We start from the raw sequence: 10399 nt of genomic DNA, 5'->3' as shown, positions 1-10399 counted from the left end.
ATCACACCTCATGCTAGTCTTAATTCATCATTGTTCCCACAATGATAACTGACCAGGGAGTTTAGAATCATTCTATAATGATTCAAGGATACCGAAATATAACAAACATGTCAATCATATAACGGAATGTAACGCATTCATAAATCAATGAATCAATACAATGTCAAAATGTCATATCACGGAACATCCTAGAGCATTACAACCAACACGAGAAACATGTTTGGTAGATGATTGAAGTTCTTGGATTGGTTCTTGGTAGCGGTATAGATCTCATAGCTAGGAAAGACTATCCTTTAGAGAGGGAGATCATACTAGACAGACTTGATCATTGTTCATGGGGATCTAGGTCGGATAGAGGTTTCGCTCTCGATTATCATTTTGAGTTATGTCATTGTCTCGCCCTCTTTTCAGACTGCTTTTCACAGAGTATTTGCTCGAGGACGAGCAAAGGTTTAAGTCTGGGGGAGTTTGATTACATGTATTTTGGTGACATTTTGGTATAGGATGTCTAGTGCATTTTACTCGGTTTTACATATTTATAGGCATTCTAGAGTACATTTGGTCTCGATATTGCTTGGTTCCTTTCTTTGGTGTCAAAACATGTATTAATGCATAAAAGAGAGCAAAAGGAGTGGAAAACATGCATTACGAAACATCACAGACGAAACGGGAACATTTGAAGTTGTTTCGGGGAAAAACATGAAGCCTAAAAAGTCAGATCTTGCAAGTCCAATAACTTCCACTCTATAAGTCCAAATTATATGTTCTCTACCTCATTGGAATTAATCTCTCTTCAATATCTACGCATAGACACCAAATTCGCACAAATCCGACGTTGGAGCAGAAAGTTATTAGCAAATCTGTCAAGCATGTTCGAGTTAAAGAATCGACATGGACCGTGTTGCATTCGACACGGCCGTATTGTGTCCGTGTTGAAAAAAGTGAAGTTTTGCTCAGTGAATTGACACGGACCGTGTTGTCATTCGACACGGCCGTGTTGATTCAAACTCGTCCGTGTTCAGCTCATGTCTAAAGTGCAGTTTTTTTACAGAGAATTGACACGGACCGTGTTGCATTCGACGCGGCCGTGTTGCATTACGGAAAAACTTCCTATTTTGCATCTGAACTTCCGTTTTCAGCAAAGAAAGAAGCTCAGCTGCCAAGAAAATAAATAGAAGCTTCATAAATCATTGAGAGATCACAGCAGAAGCCAGAGAACTCGAGAGAGAATCAAGACGGAGTTTTCCGGGAGCAGAGATTGAAGAATCGTCGTCGAGAGATCGCTGCGAGTCTTCTTTATCTGTTTCTATGTTTCTTCTTATTGATTTGAATTCGTTTGTTGTTATGGGTAGTGAGTAATCGTTTCAATGTAACTAGGAATTTAACCTTGTAGGGATTTGTTTGGTTTTTATTTTCCGAAACTACGTTATCGATACTCGGCGCTTTAATTGAATTGAGTTTATTGCTTTTGATCTTCTTGGCATGTTGATTGATTGATCTTACATTCTGATTCACAACGAGTGTTGGAATTAGATTCGGAAAGAATTCATTGAATGAATTGATTAAGACTATTGAGAGATAGATTAATCGGTTTAGGAACTGTGATAGTGATCGTTAATGCATTTGATATTTTAATCTATTAGGTTGAGATAGAGTTCGATATTCGTAGATTCTCCATCCTTAGAAACAATCCCTGCGCGTTAAGGTTATCCCGAAGCTACGGTGATTTATCTATCTGATTTTACTTAGTTAGTTTATTGCTTTATTTTCGATATTCACATACTTCATTCCATATTTTCTGATCTAATTCTTGGTTGAGTCTTGTGCCTAGAGTTAACTATTCCCTGTGTTCGACCCTGGTACTACAGTTGATCTGTATCCTTACGGTATTCGCTTTATCTAGGTTTTTATTACTTGAGCATTATTTCTATACCTAGTTTTGCGTTATCATTACCTAACTCTAACGGTTTTGGAGCTATCTTTGTAGTTGTGGACATGTTTATTAAGTACGAGACATTTATCCCACTCTCATGCCAATGCCCCGCGGACGAAGTAGCACAAGCCTTCTTCAAAGACGTGGTCAAATTTTGGGGATTGCCTCGGTCCATCATCAGTGACCAAGACGGACGATTCACCAGCAAGTTCTGGACGGAATTGTTCAAGCTTATGGGCACACAACTTCGGTTTTCCACAGCCTTCCACCCGGAGACCGATGGACAAACTGAGAGGATCAACTCACTCTTGTAGCTCTACCTTCGACACTATGTCTAAGCCCACCAAGAGGATTGGTCCCGACACTTAGACATGGCGCAATTCTCCCACAATCTCCACAAGAGCGAGTCGACTGGCAAGTCACCGTTCGAGATAATGACGGGACGACAACCTACAACTCCGAATGGCCTCTCCCTCACCTATGATGGCCCGAGCCCAGCAGCTCATACCTTTGCACGTGAGTGGCAAGAGGAAACGGACCAAACATGGATTTGGTTGCACAAGGCTGCCGCACGCATGAAGAAGTAGGCGGACAAAAAGCGGAGACCCATGGAGTACAATGTAGGAGACGAGGTCATGGTGAAGATCATCCCACACCACTTCCTAAAGATGCAGACTCTTCACCGAGGCTTAACTCGCAAGTATGACAGGCCATATCCGATCATTGAGAGGATCGGAAAGATGGCTTACAAGCTGCAACTTTCGGAGCAGATCAAAATTCACCTCGTGTTCCATGTAAGTATTCTAAAGCCTTACAAATCTGACCCTTCGGATGTTGACAGAAACAGGTCCAAGAGAGTTCCCATTCCATCCACGACCCAATACACAGCAGAGGCCGAGATGATCTTAGACCGCCGACCAATCAGCAAACAGGGAGCCAAGTACCGAGAGTACTACATCAAGTGGAAGGGCCTACCCGACTCTTAAAACTCGTGGGAACGCGAAGACGACCTTTGGCAATTCGCGGACATGATCCGTGAATTCAATGCCACCCATAACTAGTCTCACAAGGGCCTAAGTACGTGACGTGGACGTCCCGAGTTCGAGTGGGAGAGCATGTCAGGAGGAAAAATGGGCAAGTTTTCATTTCCATAGTTCCTTTCTTTTTTCGCGTTCATCCGTTCGTGCAGGTTCACTCACGGATGGTCGGAGGACCGAAGAAGCTCGCACGCGTCTGAGAAACTCCGCACCTGCCCGAGAAGCCTTGTCGCACATGTTCGAGAAAGTTTGCCTAGCTCGGGAGGCCTCGCACCTGACCGAGAGACTCCATCGCATGCGTCCGAAGAAGTCCGCACCAGCCTGGAATGTTGTGCCCAGCCCGACAGACTCTGCCGAACAGGTCCGAGGAATGCTGGACGGGACAACTCAGGCCACAGACCACGGACGGACATGGACCACTCAATCTCGACTTCCTGGAACCCTAGAGCTCATCTCCAAGTCACGTACAGGCCCAGACCACCCTAGGACAGTCTATGTCCGAGATTGGTCCAAAACCTCGACCATGGTCCATGACAAGTTCATGGACGTGTCCGAGGCTGTCTCATGACCAATTCTCGGCCCAAGGCCCCTTAGATAGTGATGACATGTAAATATTGTCATATTTTCACATTGGATGTCTAGCACATTTCACGATATTTTGCATATTTATAGATATCCCTTGTACATTTTATTCCGACTTCGATGTTTTTGATATTTTGCAGGAAAATTGAAGTTTTGGACGAAAATGAGGCAATTTCCAAGAAAAAAGACATGACCCGGAACCAACCCGAACATATTCTGAGTACCAAAGAGTCAAAGAGGAAATGCTTGCCCGATGTTGATATTACGAGTCCCATAACTTTTGCAATACAGATCCATATCATGCGTACTATACAGCATTGGAAAGCCTTTTTCAATAGCTACGCACGGACACAAAGATCACTCCAATCAGATATTGCATTAGAAAGTTATGGTGAAAATACTATGAGCATATGTTCTGACGACGAACTGTGCACGAGTGTGCTATTACGAGCTACATAACTTTCTCCATACAGGTCCAAATGATGTATGCGATACATCATTGGAAAGATATTTTCAATAGCTACACGTGGATACCAAGAGCACTTCAATCCGACATCGGAGCCGAAAGTTATGAGGAAAACATTATGACTATGTCATTTGGTGGCGACAAGAAAACACATTTTCCTCAAAACACGGAGCTCGGGAATTATGGAGGAAAATGAGGAGGAAAATGGGGAAATGTCTTGCTTCTTTTCTTGGCTATAAAAGGGGCACGAAGGGGAGGCTTAGAGGCATCATCCAAGACATTAGAGAGTGAGTTTGAAGAATGAATTGAGAGCTTCTTGAGAGAGATCCAAGGAGGAGTCAAGAGAAGAAGAAGAAGAGGAGGAGGAAGAAGAAGAGTCCTGCAACTATCACTAAGCATTCTATTCCCTCTCTTTTAATTCTTGTCATGAACTTCTATTTGGAAGTTGTTTGTATGTTTTCCATGATGTGTGAGTAGATTTATCATTGTAGGTTAGGGATTAAGGTTGTGTAAGGATCATGTGAGCATAACCTATCTTTGAAACTATGGGTTTTATAATTTGGTTTGAATGAATGAATCTTAATGCTATAAATTTTGTTGGCCACTTGATTTTTTGAACCTAGAATTTAGTTTGCATAGAGATATGGAACTAAGTTTGGAACTCTTTCATCTGAATAGATGAACATTGCATTGAGAAATGAATGAACATCTAGGGATCATGATGGTGGATTTAATGCTCTTAAGAGTTTCAATCTATTTAGAATCAAGAGATCGGTAGTTGAAACTTTTAGGAAGTGAGGTGAAACTCGAGAGAGTAATCCTCTATAACAAGAACTTGAATTTCCCGAATCATAACTCTAGTTACGAAGATACATCCGTAGAAGCGATCCTTACATAACCCATAATTCCCGACACCTACGATGTTTTATAGAATTGTACTAAGTCTTTGCTTGTATTTGCTTTAATTCGTGTTTACTTTCAGTTATAATCATCACCATCATCATTATCGTCTCCGACCGAAACCGAGTAATAATCGTAATTGTTGTCGTTAAACCACACGTGTCCTTGTGTTCGACCCTAGGTACTACAATTGATCCGTACACTTGCGGTGATTGTATTTAGGAATTAAAACAAGATTAGATCACATCCTAGATCGACATCAAGTTTTTGGCGCCGTTGCCGGGGACACAACGGTTTTAGCGATACGATTAGGAAACTACTTAGTTTGGGTCATTTTTTTTTCTTTGGTTTGATTTGGTTCTCATCTTTTTCCCGTTGTCGCTCTCTTTGATTTGAAGATTCTTTGGTGTATGACAAGGAGTTCTGGGTCGCAAAACCTAGTTCCCTTGGATCCCGAAATAGAGAGAACCATAAGACAAAACTTGAGACAACACCGAGAAGAGATGGGAGATCACGACGTTGTACCCGCACCGGGAAATGCGCACATAAATGAAGAAACCTTCGCGCAATACAACGCCCCACGACATACTGAGCTCTTATCCGGCATTCGGATGCCGGAGGTGGACATGACGAGATTTGAGCTCACCCCCGCCACAATCCAAATGTTGAGCGCCATGGCCTTCCGGGGTAGGCCAAATGAGGATCCTAACGCACATCTCACTCGTTTCAAGATGATGTGTCGTTCCATTAAAAGAGCTGATCAAATAACCGAGGACGCAATCCGCTTAATCGCCTTTCCATGGACGTTGATAGACGCTGCACTCGATTGGCTCTATGAACTCGAACCAGATTCTATTCATACGTGGAATCAATTGGAGAGCCAGTTCATGCAACGTTTCTTCTCCCCGCACCGAACTCAAGCAGCCTTGAACAACATCCACTCGTTCAAGCAAGACCATGGAGAGACTCTACATGAAGCTTGGAAGAGATACAAGGGCTACCAGAAGTCATGCCCTCATCACGGTCTGGACAAGAACTACTTGATCAACACATTTCTCAGAGGCCTGAGGTCGGATACCCGGACATTAATCCGAGCCTCATGCGGAGGGAGCATTTCAAACATGTCCTTCACGGAACTCGAGCAGCACATCGACCAAATGGCGAGAGAAGAAGATTCTCCGTTGGAGTCCGTAAGAGACATGCCCAGGAGAGATAGCGACGCTAAGCTGCAGCTCGTGCTAGACGAACTCACCTCGTTGAAGTCGAAGCTTGCTAACGCAAGTTTCATCTCCTCTGCTAGCACCTCCGGTGACAAGCAAAGTGAGCTTGTTGATGAAGGAGTAGAAGATGTGAACTACATGGGAAACAACCTCTATTCCAACACGTACAACCCAGAATGGAGGAATCATCCGAATTTCTCCTACAAGAACAATAATGCTCTCAACCCTCCGCAGAATAACTATCGACCGACACAGAACCCAAACCAACGAATCCCACCGGGGTTTGCCTTTCAACCACGCCCCCCACAGATGCAAAACCAAACGCCGATACAGAGCCAAACATACAGAATTCCAGTCCAAGACTTTCGAGCACCTGCGCCTCCACCGCCGCAACAAGATAGTAACTCGGAGATCAAAGCGATGCTAGCACTACTCCTTCAAGGACAAAAGACGCAAGAGACCGTGCTACACGATTTGAAGATGGACCAAGAGGAGGTTAAGAAGCAGATGGAGAGCATGCAAGCTCAAGTGGATGGGATGCAGTCCCATCTAAAACTACTTGACAACCAGGTTGCCCAATTGGCCTCGACGTCTCAAAGACCGAATGGGTCACTTCCTGGAAAGCCTGAGATAAACCCACGAGAGCATTGTAATGCCATCACCCTGAGGGGTGGCAAGCAGCTTGAAGAGATCACTCCGCCGATGATAGAAAAGGGGCAAGTCTCCAAAGATAAAGAGGTTATGAACGAAGAAGATGAGAAAGTCTATGTTCCTCCACCACCTAGACCTCCACCCATCCCCTTTCCATCTCGCTTAAAGAAAAACAAAGAAGATCAACAATTTGCTAGATTTGCCGAGATGTTGAAGAAGCTCGAGATCACCATGCCATTCACAGAGGCTATCCTGCGAATACCATCTTACACGAAGTTCCTAAAGGACATCCTCACGAAGAAAAGAGTCATTGAAAAGGAGACAGTGTCGCTCAACATGGAGTGTAGTGCGTTAATTCAACACGATTTACCGCTCAAAAGAGCCGACCCAGGTAGCTTCTCAATACCCTGTAAATTGGGTAATGTTTCGATTGATCGGGCATTATGTGATCTAGGAGCAAGCGTGAGCCTCCTCCCACTGTCGATTTTCAAGAAGTTGAATGTGGGAGAGTTGAAACCTACAAGGATGACATTGCAACTTGCTGACAGATCGGTGAAATATCCTGCTGGGATATTAGAAGACGTCCCACTCAAGGTGGGCAATTTCTATGTACCGGTCGATTTCGTAGTGTTGGACATGGATGAAGATTCGAAGGTACCCATCATTCTGGGTCGTCCATTCCTCAACACAGCGGACGCTGTCATCCATGTGAGAGCAGGCAGGTTAACAATGAAGATAGGTGATGAGACGTTGGAATTCACTCTCGATCAAAGTCACAAGCAACCCTCTGTCATGGAATCCTTGTACTTCATTGACATGATTGAGGCTCCGACGGAGAAAGCATCTGATCAATTTCAAGATCATGATCCTCTGAAATCGATGGCCCTGATCTCTCAAGAGAACGCTCACGCCAATAAGGAGAACATTTGGACCTCTAACCTCATTTCGGATGCATCTGACACACCATCGATCGATTCATCATGCATCCCGAACGAGGTTGTCCATTTCTTTCGAAGAGGGAAAGATCATGACTTTGCTGCCACCACCCAAACCCAGGAACGCAAGGAGACTCCAGTCACCACACTTTCTCCACTTAGGTTCGACTGGAGTCAAGAGAATGCACATGAAGTGGAACCCAAGCCCTTACTTCAAGGGCTCGGGAAGGCCATTGAACACACCCACGACATGATCGAGCTTTGTGGACAAGGTGTACGAACATTTGAGGTCAATACCTCGGGGGTCAAGCTACACAACTCGATATTTCCGACCAACAAGAGAGGTGTACTTCCTCTCTCCGACCCATCCGAGAACTGAACGAAGAAGGTCAAGCTCATGACCCTAAACGAGCCCTTGACGGGAGGGAGCCCGATCACATATCCTTTACTGTTTGCTTTTCAAAGTGTGGTTTGCTTATTAAGATTTCTTGTATATATTGTGTGTGGATGAATTTTCTGTTTAAGTTCAGATGGAAACAACAAAGAAGAACAACTCAACACCATACTCACAGGCGAGAACGAGTGAATAACGCCAAGAATGATGCTCCACAAAAACAAGCTAAGTCTTTTCCCTTCTCCATTCTTTCCTGCACGAATAAATCGTTTTTTAACCACAGGGTGAGCTAACACCGAGACGGTGTTCAGTTCAAGTCTGAGGGAGAGATTCGATAGTCATATACATTGATAGTCATTTTTTTTTTCAGGATATTATATATATATATCTATATTTGTGTGTGTAAAAAAAAAAAAAATCTTGAATCATTAGAATTAGATTGACTTGAGACATCTTGCAGACTGTCTTAGGAGATCCTAAGGATAGAACGGATTGTCGAAGACATTCAACTTGATAGATTGATCCTGTGATAAAATTAGTTAGAATGTGGGGTAGATTAATATTTAGAACAATGGAAAGATTTTCTATCATCTTATTTAGCCATCTTAAAATCGTATCGTTCATCTCAGTGTTTAGAAAAGTCCCGACACTCCGCTGTCATTATCTCGTTAATGAACATCATTCGGGGACATGAGTGCCAAAAGGCTCGGGTCTAAGTTGTGGGTCGAGCATATGTATATATATGTAAAAAAAAACAAAAGAGAAAAAAAAGAAAAAAAAGAATATATAATAAATAAATAATGCTCGACAACTTCAACGTCCTAGAAAGCCCGGGACATCTTTCACTAACAGTAGCAAAAAAAAAATGAGAATACGATAAAAAAAATGCTCGAGGATGGAATGCATGATTCTAAGTGCAATTGATGCATGATGTGTAGGATTCATGGGTACGATGTGCGTTAGTGCATCCCCCCCAGACTTGAATCAAACACCGTCCACGGTGTTGAATCTTGTCTAGTGGAGAGATTCCAAGGGAGAAATAAGGAATGGAATGAAGGGGGTGAGTGTGTTACCTTTTCCGATGAAGTGGAGTTGTATTCCAATTTCTCTTTTGTGGATGTCGTAATCCCATGAAACCTATGCAATGTGATGACATGTAAATATTGTCATATTTTCACATTGGATGTCTAGCACATTTCACGATATTTTGCATATTTATAGATATCCCTTGTACATTTTATTCCGACTTCGATGTTTTTGATATTTTGCAGGAAAATTGAAGCTTTGGACGAAAATGAGGCAATTTCCAAGAAAAAAGACATGACCCGGAACCAACCCGAACATATTCTGAGTACCAAAGAGTTAAAGAGGAAATGCTTGCCCGATGTTGATATTACGAGTCCCATAACTTTTGCAATACAGATTCATATCATGCGTACTATACAGCATTGGAAAGCCTTTTTCAATAGCTACGCACGGACACAAAGATCACTCCAATCAGATATTGCATTAGAAAGTTATGGTGAAAATACTATGAGCATATGTTCTGACGACGAACTGTGCACGAGTGTGCTATTACGAGCTACATAACTTTCTCCATACAGGTCCAAATGATGTATGCGATACATCATTGGAAAGATATTTTCAATAGCTACACGTGGATACCAAGAGCACTTCAATCCGACATCGGAGCCGAAAGTTATGAGGAAAACATTATGACTATGTCATTTGGTGGCGACAAGAAAACACATTTCCTCAAAACACGGAGCTCGGGAATTATGGAGGAAAATGAGGAGGAAAATGGGGAAATGTCTTGCTTCTTTTCTTGGCTATAAAAGGGGCACGAAGGGGAGGCTTAGAGGCATCATCCAAGACATTAGAGAGTGAGTTTGAAGAATGAATTGAGAGCTTCTTGAGAGAGATCCAAGGAGGAGTCAAGAGAAGAAGAAGAAGAGGAGGAGGAAGAAGAAGAGTCCTGCAACTATCACTAAGCATTCTATTCCCTCTCTTTTAATTCTTGTCATGAACTTCTATTTGGATGTTGTTTGTATGTTTTCCATGATGTGTGAGTAGATTTATCATTGTAGGTTAGGGATTAAGGTTGTGTAAGGATCATGTGAGCATAACCTATCTTTGAAACTATGGGTTTTATAATTTGGTTTGAATGAATGAATCTTAATGCTATAAATCTTGTTGGCCACTTGATTTGTTGAACCTAGAATTTAGTTTGCATAGAGATATGGAACTAAGTTTGGAACTCTTTCATCTGAATAGATGAACA

Source organism: Tarenaya hassleriana, unplaced genomic scaffold, assembly GCF_000463585.1.
Source record: "Tarenaya hassleriana unplaced genomic scaffold, ASM46358v1 Cleome59, whole genome shotgun sequence".
In the NCBI taxonomy this organism is placed as follows: domain Eukaryota; kingdom Viridiplantae; phylum Streptophyta; class Magnoliopsida; order Brassicales; family Cleomaceae; genus Tarenaya; species Tarenaya hassleriana.
Note: the sequence above shows the minus strand (reverse complement) of the source record.